Here is an 11,178-nt window from a genome sequence, read left to right as displayed (position 1 = left end):
TGGTTTCAATTTTATTTCTCTTCCTCCTGATTCTGGGTAACATTTTCTTGCTTCTCGGCATCTCTGGTGATTTTTGGATGGATGGCAGGCATTGCAAATTTTAACTTGTTGGGTACTGGGTGTTTTTGTATTCCTATAAATGTTCTAGAGCTTTGTTTAGGGGATGTAATTAACTTACTTGGAAACAGTCCTATCCTTTTAGGTTTTCCTTTTAAACTGTGTTATGTTGGATCAGAGCAGCATTTAATATAGGGCTAACTTTGCTCCACTACTGAGGGAAACACATTCCTTCTATCCAGTGTCCCATGTCTTATTTCAGGCACGTGTGAGCTGCAGGGATTATCCAGTGTAAGCATTTCAGGTGGTCCTTTTCTTAGTCTCAGAAAATTCCTTCATGTGCATGTGTTGATCAGTACTTGACAGAGAAGTCAAGAGGCCTATCTCTGTGCAGCTGTCTCCTCTCTGGTTCTCTACCTTTAGAGCCCTGACCACTCTCTTCCCTAGACTCCAGCTTCTCAATGGGTGTGGGGGTAGGGAATGGGACTGCTAGATTGCCTTATTTCTTTCTCATCTCTCAGTGGTTACTGTTCTTTGTTGTCTGACATGCAATGTTTTCAAACTCATTCTTTCATGTACTTTGTCCAGAGTTTCGTTGTTCATGTAGGGTGGTAAATCTAGCCACCCCACACCATCTTGGTCAGAAGTGGAACTGAAGTTTATTATTTTATTATCAGCAGGTTTGCAAACACGTCCTAAAGCATCTAGCACTGGACATCCACGTGTGTACGCCAAAAACTTGCCTGTGGGAAATGCTTCCAAATTCCAAGCTTGAAAGAACTCAGTAGACATTTTTTCCAACTTGACCAAAAAGATCACATACAGATCTCACTCAGTGAAAACAAAATGTATCCCCTCCTTAGTTCAGCCTTAGGTCCTAAAAGCCCACCTCAATATGAACCATCATAAAAGAAACAATGGTTGGGGGGGTGATGTCAAAATGGAGAGAAAGAGATCCCTCTCTCTTGTGTTCAGATGTGTGGTCACGTTTTTATTAAATTCAACACAGTAAGATGTCTCGGGATGGAAGTCACCTGTAAAGTGAGGGGCCCTGGAACCTGAGCTTTGTCAGTCTCGTGACAAATCTACCTCTGTCTGTTTCATTCACTTACAGTGACGAACCTCAGCCACAACCCATGGTGTGAACATTTTAATCTGATCATGAGTTGCAGCCTGCTGTGAGACAACCCTTTGCTTTGTCCAGGTCTCCTGATGGCCCAGGTGACAAGGATATACTCCTTGGGAAGATGCTGGAATGACCTCTGACTTGAGCCATCCATTTTGATTTGCAATGTTTTTGGTGGCAAACGTGATATGTAGTTAAAATGGCAGATGCCAGTTGACTTCCTTTTCTCTATCATGTGCTAAAGACATTGGAAAATCAAGAAGGAACCTTAATTTGTACCACCAGAAATAGAAATTTTGCATGTAGGGAAGCAGAGATTTGGCCTTAATGATCTCATTGATGAAAAGGAAATTTTCACAGGCATTAAAGTTGGATCTCCAGTTTGAGGTCATAGAGCTTAATAAGAACCAGTTTCTGTTCATGAAAGCAAAGACCAAAGTTAGATTCCTGGCTAGTGTGTAATGTTTCGTGGTTATTTTGTCTGATTTCTCAGTAAAAAGACAAAGTATAAAATACTCTACTAGACCTTTCACTTAAAAAAAAATTATATTGAGTGCTGTTGGGTCTCTAATAAGGGCTGGTCTCAGCTTCTAGCCCCCTGTCCACCCCCATAATTCTAGAAACATCCATGAACACTTCCTGATTTGTCAGTTTGAATAGTTGGAAATGACTGTAGCCTACCACTAAGGAAAGGCCTTATACAATGCAGGGACTAAAGCTCTTTCCCAGAAACTTATTTTGATTGATCTAGAGCTCCAGCTGAAGGTTACCAGAGCTCGGAAACAGTCTTCTAATTCATTCAAGTTGGAAACCTTTTTCTTTTTGTGGTCCCTAAAAAAACATTTTTGTGGTTCCCTGAAAGTACCATAAACCCTAAACACTGTGCCTGACAGACGAGTCAGCCTGGTTGAAGGAAGGATGAGGCCAGCAAGCGTGTGGGCATGCCAAGAGAAGCAGGTCCCCAGGTAGCAAAATGGAAGCGGGGTTCCAGGGTTTCTGTGGGAACGCTCTTCTGTGGATGATAACCTCCCAACATTTAGGGTTATTTTTATCCTGATGACCAAACTTTGGAATTCATATCGGAATTTTTAAAATTATTTTTTCAAATAAATACAAAGTATTTTTATTTCTGACACATGATGAATGAGGTGCTCCAAGAGGTTCCCCACTTGGGAGGATTTGGATTCTCGATAAGACACACTTTCTGACGAATTACCAGACCCACCAGAAGTAGGGGTGCTTTCCAAGTTCCCTTCCCAGCCCGCTTCTGAGAAGGAAGCAACCTTTGTGAGTGGGGTGAGAGTCGGGTTCCCTGAGGGTGGATGGTCCCGGGGTCCTCAGTGAAGATCTGGGGGAGCCTCCCTCTGCAGAGCATGGAGCTGACGGAGTGTGCGGAAAGGAAAGTGTTCTCGTAATAAGACTGCCGTCCTTAGAAAGTAGGCTGGCCCCTGGCGGGTGTCTGGGAACGTGGATCAGGGAGGGTTCTCACTATTCCCCGATAAGAGTGGCTCCCCGGTGCCCAAGCGGTGCGTGCAGACAGTAAGGTATACGAGGAACACCTGCCCTCCTTCTGGGAGTCAGGATTTGGACACGTGCCAGGCAGCAGGTGCACACAGGCCCAGCCCCTGGGTCTCTGGGGAGCTTCCCCCGGTAGACAGTGTGCTTGTGTGTTGTCAGGACACGCTGTGTGACCCTGCTGGGGGCACTCCTGGAGGCCTCATGTGGCCCCGTCCGGATTTCACCACATGCGCCTTTTCTCCTGACCGATGTTGCCTGGTGTCCTGCCACCCCAACGAATCACACCCATGGTAGGACTCTATCCCAAGTCCTGTGAGTCCCAGCGAGTCACCAAACCTGGGGTGGCCTTGGGGGCCCCAACACGTGATTTCAAGGCCACATCACCTTTGGCTCACAATGGAATCAGACAATGTCTGGGTGAAAGCACCCCACATGGAGACGCTCATGACTCCAGCAGAGCAAGCCAAGAGGTCACAGCGCACACACAGAGAGGCAGGCCCGATGCCTGAGCGTGGCGGGAACAACCAGCAGCAGAGCGAGCCCAGCGAAGGCTGCAGGGGTCACAGCCCCCGTGTGCAGGGGCGCGGCAGACACGGGTGACGCAGTGAAGGAAATAAAAAGGTGAATATGAAGATGGGGAATAACTCGACATCGTCGGCGTGCGCGGGCAGATCTCATAAACAACTGGAACTTCTGGAAAAAGAAGCATAAATGATTAGAAATAAACTCAGTGCCGGGGGTTGGAGGTGCTCTGCAAACTGAACACGCGTGTCCCCCTCAAGTCCCCGTGTAGGGATGGAATCCCTGCCGGGATGAGTTTGGAGGTGGGGTCTTGGGAAGGTCAGTCGGGCAGGAGTGGGGGGCCCTCAGGAATGGGGTCGGGACCTTAGGAAAGAGGCCGCAGCCGTCTGCGAGCCAGGCAGCAGGTGTCCCCAGACAGGGCTCCTGCGGACGCCGTGACCTTGGGCTCCCCGCCTCCAGAGGCAGGAGGAGCAGATGCCGGCTGTGTATGGGCCTCCCAGTCCGGGGGTATTTGGTTCTAGCCACCCCGACGGACCCAGATAGTGGGTCAAAGAACAGCGCTCACATGACTGAAGAGAACTAACGAGCGAGCAGATATGTCAGAAGGAAATCGCCTGCGTCAGCACGGAGGAACCAGGAGACTGAAAACACGAAGGGAAAATTCAAAGACACAGAGGTTTCCACTGCAGCCAAGATGGTGTAATAGGGACGGGGTTTGCCGCTTCCCCCTAAAACTCCAGACAAAACATGAGAGCCATCAGTCCCCAAGACACCAGACCCCAGGCAATGAAGTGACAATTCGTAAATAATTTAATGTAAGGAAAATGCTAAATGTTTAATTCTATTTAATATTAATATTTGATAACAATGATATTTAATGGTAATGAGAAAGTTGCCCTGTGGACTAATTTCTCTTTATTAGGTGAAAATTTTAGATAATTTTAATGTCATTAAAATATGTGATGTTGGGGCGCCTACGTGGCTCCATTAGCTAAGAGTCTGCCTTTGGCTCAGGTTATGATCCCAGAGTCCCTGAGTCGGGCTCCCTGCTCAGCGGGAAGCCTGCTTCTCCCTCTGCCACTCCCCCTGCTTTGTGCTCTCTCGCTATCTATCAAATAAAATCTTTTAAAAACTTTTTTGAGGGGCGCCTGGGTGGCTCAGTGGGTTAAAGCCTCTGCCTTCGGCTCAGGTCATGATCCCAGGGTCCTGGGATCGAGCCCCACATCGGGCTCTCTGCTCTGCGGGGAGCCTGCTTCCTCCTCTATCTCTGCCTGCCTCTCTGCCTGCTCGTGATCTCGGTCTGTCAAATAAATAAATAAAAGTCTTAAAAAAAAAAAAAAACTTTTTTGATATTTAATGTTATTTAATACTAAGATATATTTAATATTGATTTAAAATTATTTGAGGTTATCCTTTGGTCGAGAGAAACTGTCAGACACAGGAGTTTCCTGAACTGAAAATAAGATAAGCAAAGAAGGAGCTCGTCCAAGTACCAGTGATACGTTCATTTCCAGTAAAATCAGGGAAGCAGAATTAGAACAAATTCTGTTTGTAGTGTTAGTGAACATTTAAATTGAAAATAATGTTTTGAGTTTTATATACTTCCTTTTCCATTCTTTAATATTTTTCAGTTAAGGTCCTGGAAAAAAACCCAAAACCTTAAAGAAACACATAAGAATGTGTATATAGGGGCTCACTGTTCTTGGGGGGTTTGGGAGATTTTGTGGTTGTTCATGGCCCAGTATGGTTTACCTTACATCAGTCTTTATTTAAAACATTGATGCTTTATTTACAGTTTTTAAAAAAGATGTTATTGATATATTTGACAGAGAGATCACAAGTGAGCAGAGAGGCAGGCAGAGAGAGAGGGGGAAGCCGGCTCACTGCTGAGCAGAGAGCCCGATGCGGGGCTCGATCCCAGGACCCTGAGATCATGACCTGAGCTGAAGGCAGAGGCTTAACCCTCTGAGCCACCCAGGCACCCCTACTTACGATTTTTTCACTGATTTAGAACTTTAAAATATTGCATTAAAATTGCGTTTATCTAGGGGCACCTGGGCCCCAGGACAAAGGTGCCACAGAGTCTGCGGGTGTGACCGCGGGATCGTGTCCCCCAGCTGAGGAAGCCGAGACAGGCGTGTAGTGGGGTGGCAGCTCCTCACCCCCGGCTCCTTTCTGTGTCCCCCGGCCTCCTAAGGAAGGGGGTGCGGCTCTCTGATGGGCAAATTCGGAGGTACAGGTAGCACATTAGGAAGAAGCCGGCTATAGGAAGCGGGGCTGCCCGTCAGCTCTGCCTGTGTCTGAGGTCTGGGCCTATGAGATCTGGGGGCTCGTCGTCAACAAACCAGCTGGGCTTGGGGCCCCCCAGCCCCTCCGGCACTAAACTCCCGGGGCCAAGTGCGCCCATTCTTCACCCCCAGCGTATTCAGCCCTCCAGTGAGGAAGAGGGTGCTATGTCTGGGGTCTCCCGCGGACATCCTGACATAAGGAGATCTGCTAATGCTGACATCGATTCCTGACGTTTTAGACAGGAGCATCAAACGGGGGGTTTGCAAAAACTGAGAAAACCACAAAGACCCGAGGCCAGCCAGTTCCTTAAAAACCACCGCCAATGAACATCTCTGGTTTCCGAGTCCTCAACCCATCCCCGAGGACACCTGAGAGGTGGCCTGTCCCAAACGGAACCCCTCATCTCCTCATCTGCCTCCCGCCTCCCTCCAGCCCACCACAGCCCACATTTCAGTGCGGCATCTTACCCGCACGTACCCCCTGCTCCCCGGGGTCCGCCCTCCCAGACGGCTCGCCTCCCACCGCAGGCCTGCCTGACCCCAGCACCCCCAGGCAGAAGCATTCCGGGTGGAGTCTCCCTAGGACAGGACTTGTCAAGTTTTATTCAAACGCAGGTTTTGATTCCACAGATCTGGCTCGGGCTGAGAGTCTGCCTTTCTATCAAGCGATCCCGTGATGCCAAAGCCGCTGGTCCCAGACCATGCTTTGAACAGTGAGGCTCCAGGTGACATACCAACGTGACGCCCCTTCCCTGCTCAACCCTCCGACCGTTCCCCATCCCCGCTGGACAGAACGGACCGCTCCGAGCAGGTCATGCCTCCTTTCCAAGCGGACCTCAGTCAGGTGCACCCCAACCCTACTAACATCTGGGGGGATCCCACCAGGGCCAAGGGCATAGCCAGTGCTGGTCTCCGGGCCTTTGAACTCGGGCCCCTGAACCCGGGCCCATCTGCCTGAGCCCCCTCCGCGGCGCCCCTCCCCCGCTACCTTGTCTGCTTCCTGGTACACCCAAGTCCCAGCCCAACCTGGCCCTGGCCTTGGCCGCGCTCTTCTCTTCCATCCGTGGCCCCCACGCTGGGGGAAGGAGCCTTGCCAGAACGTCCCACATTGTCCGAGGGGACCTGGTTCATCTCTCTGGACTGTGAAGACTCCCCCTCGTGCAGGCTTTAGCTGGGTCTCCCCAGAGAACACGAGCTTACTCCCTGACGGTTTACTTTTGGGAAGGATTCCGGCGAACAGGCAGGGGCCGGGGCGAGCAAAGCAGGGAGGAAGGCGACAGCCAGCGGGGGAAGCATCCGGCTAGTTACGCTGAGGACTCTGGGGGCGCCTCCCGCTGGGGGCCCTCCGAGGAGGAGGCAGCAAGAAGGAAGTCTTGGGCCTCTGTCTTCCGCCCCAGAGCACATTCGTTCATGTTCCACCGCATCAGGACTTACGTGGGTTCCAGAAGCTTGTGCCATCCCTGGTGGAGATGACAGAGAAGCCGAGGGCAGAGATCCCGGGTGCCCGCGAGCACAGGGCTGCCAGAGCAGGGCTGAGGGAAGAAGTAGGTCACAGGGATAGGAGGTGGGGCCCAAAGCACCTGCCACAGGCGGGGACGGTACCTCGTCTCGGGTGTGGCCCCAGCCTGGGACCCTAGAACCCGTTCGACCCCTCTGTGCACCAGGCCATCACCAAACCCCTGAGCCGCGTGTGGGGAAGCCCGTTCTGGCATGTGCTGGCGGCGGGCCAGCCCGGGGTGCGGGCTTGAACAGAACTGGGGGGTGATCAGACGCAGTCGGGTCCCGGGAGGTAAAAAGCAGGAAGGAGAGCAAACACGGGCTTCTTTCCTTGTAAAAGCCGGAGATGTGAGTATGAAATGGGAAACAAATTAAGATTAGAAATCATCTGCAAGCAGTCTTATTTTGGTCATCCCTGTCATAACACGGTCCCCTAAGCCCTGGCCAGTGGCTGTGCGTCCCCCCACCCCCACCACGGTGACAAGAGAGTGGTTAGCACAGTGCGGTCCCCGAGGACTCTAGGACTGTGTGTGTCGAGGGAGACGCGCACCCCTTTATCCATAAACATATCCTTACCCGAGTTTTATTTTTCATGATAATCCGAATGGTTTGGTTTACAGCTAAACCTTTTGCTGTAGTCCCTTCTTATAAGGGACCTTAGCAAAGCACACAAAACACATACCAGAACGCTGGAAAACCCGAGGACGGATCCGAAACCAGTGGGAGCAAGCCGCTGCGATGGGCGCTTGTGCAACGTCTGTCTGAACACAGAGGCAGCTGGGAGCCATGGGGGGTTGCCTGACCCCATCAGGTCTCGGGGTCATCCGAGAGCGGACCCGGCTGTGAGGGTGTCTGTGTGTGTGGGGGGGGGGAGTATTACACACGCAATTCATAACTTTTTTTTCCCCCAAAAAAACCAGGAACGTTCTTCAAATGAATCCTCTTCATATGGGACCTTATTAAAAGCTGAAGCTGCATCATGAACACAAAATGGGGAACTCTTCCCAGCGTTTGTTAAAACAATCGATCGATTCCTTTTCTAAAAAAAAAAAAATTGTGTTGGGGCGCCTGGGTGGCTCAGTTGGTCAGGCGTCTGCCTTCAGCACAGGTCATGATCTCAGGGTGGTGGGATCGAGCCTCGTGTCTGGCTCCCTGCTCAGTGGGGAGGCTGCTTCTCTCTCTCTCTCTCTATCACTATCTCTGTCTCTCTCACAAATAAATAAAATCTTAAAATACACCTGGGGCATCTGGGTGGCTCAGTTGGTTAAGTGACTCCTTTGGTTCAGGTCATGATCCTGGGGCCCCAGGATGGAGTCCCGCATCAGGCTCCCTGCTCAGCGGGGGACAGCTTCTCCCTCTGCTCCCTGCTCCTGCTCTCTCTCGCTCGCTCTCTCTCTCTCTCAAATAAATAAATAAAGTCTTTAAAAAATATCTACCTAACATGAAGTTGAGCACATTGAGCACTTGGGCATTTTTTTTTTAAAGATTTTATTTATTTATTTGACAGAGATCACAAGTATGCAGAGAGGCAGGCAGAGAGAGAGGAGGAAGCAGGCTCCCTGCCGAGCAGAGAGTCCGATGTGGGGCTCCATCCCAGGACCCTGGGATCACAATCCGAGCCAAAGGTAGAGGCTTTAACCCACTGAGCCACCCAGGTGCCCTGAGCACGCTGACCATTTTTAAAGTGTCCCATGGCATTTAGTACCTCCCAAGTGCTGTGCAATCAGCACCATCTAATCCAGACGTTTTCTTCACCTCAGAAAGAAGCCCCTTCTTCCCCTGCCCCAGCCACTGGCTACCACCAGTCTGCTTTCTGCCTCCGGGAATCTGCCAGTTCTGGATGTTTCCTGGAAGTAGAGTCTTAGGGCCTCCGGGCTAGGCTCAGAGCTGCAGGCTGGAGGAGAATATGCCTCCCGGACTCCTGTGGCCCCCACCACCACTCCGTCGCCTGTCTGGATCCCACTTCCCTAGCTTCCCAGGACAAAGCTTGGTGAGTAGTGAGGACAGTCCAACAAGTGGCCTTGAGCTCTGGAATGTTCCTCCAATGGCCTCCTGGACGTCCTCCAAGGACTCTCATTTATTACATGCAGTAATAGCCGTCCAGCCCCTCACATCTCTCACTCGACTTCTCCTTACATCTTAGGAAGCATCTTCCTTAGCAGGAAGCATCTGGCAGGCTTGGCTCTGCACGTGGTGGGGGGTGGCTTTGATGAAGAAATGGCCCCCTGGGTGACTCACCGCCCCCCCCCCCCACATTGATGTCTGGACCTCCCAGAGGAGGACACCCTTATGGTGATAGAGAGGGGGGGAGGCACGTTCTGAGTCACGTTGTCCCCAACCCTCCATGCCCCAGGGTCTGAGCACCCCACATGGCGGCTGCCAGCAGGTGGGCGGTGGGGTGGGAGGGAGGAGGCCCAGGGACTCAGCCCATGTGGAGCAGGACAGCCCCACCATCCGCCTGCCCCGCCCCACGCGTCTCCAGCACTGACCACATCTCCAGCACCAACAGAACTTCAAGTCAACCACTTCTGTCCTGTTCCTGCAATTTTGCATGACTTCTTAGATCAAATTTATTTTATGACAAAATAATTTTTTTCAAGACCATTTTCTCCCCAAGTGCGGCAGATAAGCACATTTGAGAAGTGGACTGCGGACAGGGAGCAAGGGCAACCAGAGTTTGCCCGCTGGGGGCCTCGGTGAGGCCTGACCTGGACCCCTCATTTCCCACTGCAGAGGAACCCTGATGTTTTGTAAAAAGCAAGCATGACTTGATCACTGGAGCAATAATGCCAGCCGGCCCTTTCCAACAGCTCGGACTAACCAGCAAGTGATTCCCAAAGGTGCGGCGGAGGGAGACGCCGCCTTAAGGGACCGGAAGACCATGGCTCAGCGGCTCGGCTGGTTGCTCGGCGGCCACCTTTGCTTAAGGCGGCTGTTCCAGCTCGCAGGGGCATCCTGAGTAGTCAGCGTGGGACATTCCTGGTGACCCTGGCTGAACTCGGGACTTCAGGCCTCTGCAGGGGCAGCCCCCTCCGCTTGCGACCAGTGCACTTCGAAGGGCGGCGGAACCCAGCGGTGTGGCTGGGGGTGGGGAGCAGATTCCCTTTTCGCGTTTTTAATTACCTTTAAGGCTTCTTGGTTCTTTTTCACTTATTGGCTTGTCTAACCTCAGCTGTATTGGCTAAAACTGTTTAAAAGCGAGATTTAACTGGGTAAATTTGAAGATCGAACTGGTTTTATTCATAGGTTTTTGCACTTGGATAGCACTTCCTTCTAGCTCGGAGTTGTACACGTGAAGGGTTTTTAGAGGAAGGGCCCTGGGGCAAGGGAGTCATTAGAAAAGAAAGGATTGTTTCAGGCAGGGTCACCTTCCCTTAAGGGAGGAGCAGGGATCTTATCCCCAGATTCCCTCCTCCTTGGGCGGAGGGAGAGGGCCCCTGAGACAGGTTACCTCCTGGGTTCCCATCAGAACATTCATTGCTGGGTGGTTAGGACTGTATTTGTAGGGGAGGTTGGAACCGCAGTTAGGTTAGGGATGAAGTCCTGGCATGGGGATTTGGCTTGTGGGCTGGAAGTTTTGTTTTCATTTTTTGTTTTTTTAAGATTTTATTTATTTGAGAGAGAGAGAGAGAGAGAGAGAGAGAGAGAGGCATGAGAGGAGAGGTCAGTGGGACAAGCAGACTCCTGCAAGGAGCCGGATGTGGGACCTGATCCTGGGACTCCTAGATCATGACCTGAGGCAAAGGCAGTTGCTTAACACACTGAGCCACCCAGGCGCCCCGGGGGGCTTTCTTTTTGACAGGATTGTAGGAATCCGTTCCACAAAACAGTGAAGCCAAGGGGTGACAGCGACTGTCATTGCCCTGCAGGGGGGCTTCTGATACCCCCTTTTATATAAATGTTCACGTGGACTTTCTGAGATCATGCAGAAGCAGGTGTTCCTTTAAATGAAGACCAGCTTCCTTGAGATGCTCCTGAAACATGCATTTTCCAGTCCCTTTCGAAGGGGTCTGTTCAGTGTGGGAGTCGCCTTTCCACCTGTGTGGTACTCACCCGCTGCCGTCTGGCTGTGAACATCCCACACCTCGGTGACACAGACACCAAGCCTGCACTGCTCTGTCCTGCCCTAGAGCAATGGGACACAGGCACCGGGAAGTCATTCCTGTCTTC

General features: G+C 51.4%; 1 long non-coding RNA gene across 1 annotated transcript; it reads left to right on the top strand.

Annotated features, from left to right (window-relative positions):
• The first annotated feature begins 8,510 nt into the window (after window positions 1–8,510).
• Window positions 8,511–10,225, top strand: LOC131825402 (uncharacterized). The gene is made up of 3 exons (XR_009351244.1): window positions 8,511–8,633; window positions 8,769–8,998; window positions 9,742–10,225. It is a non-coding gene; the product is annotated as an uncharacterized LOC131825402 (long non-coding RNA).
• The last annotated feature ends 953 nt before the right edge of the window (window positions 10,226–11,178 follow it).

Source organism: Mustela lutreola, chromosome 2 (genome assembly GCF_030435805.1).
Source record: "Mustela lutreola isolate mMusLut2 chromosome 2, mMusLut2.pri, whole genome shotgun sequence".
NCBI lineage: Eukaryota > Metazoa > Chordata > Mammalia > Carnivora > Mustelidae > Mustela > Mustela lutreola.
This window is presented reverse-complemented; position numbering and strand designations above follow the sequence as displayed.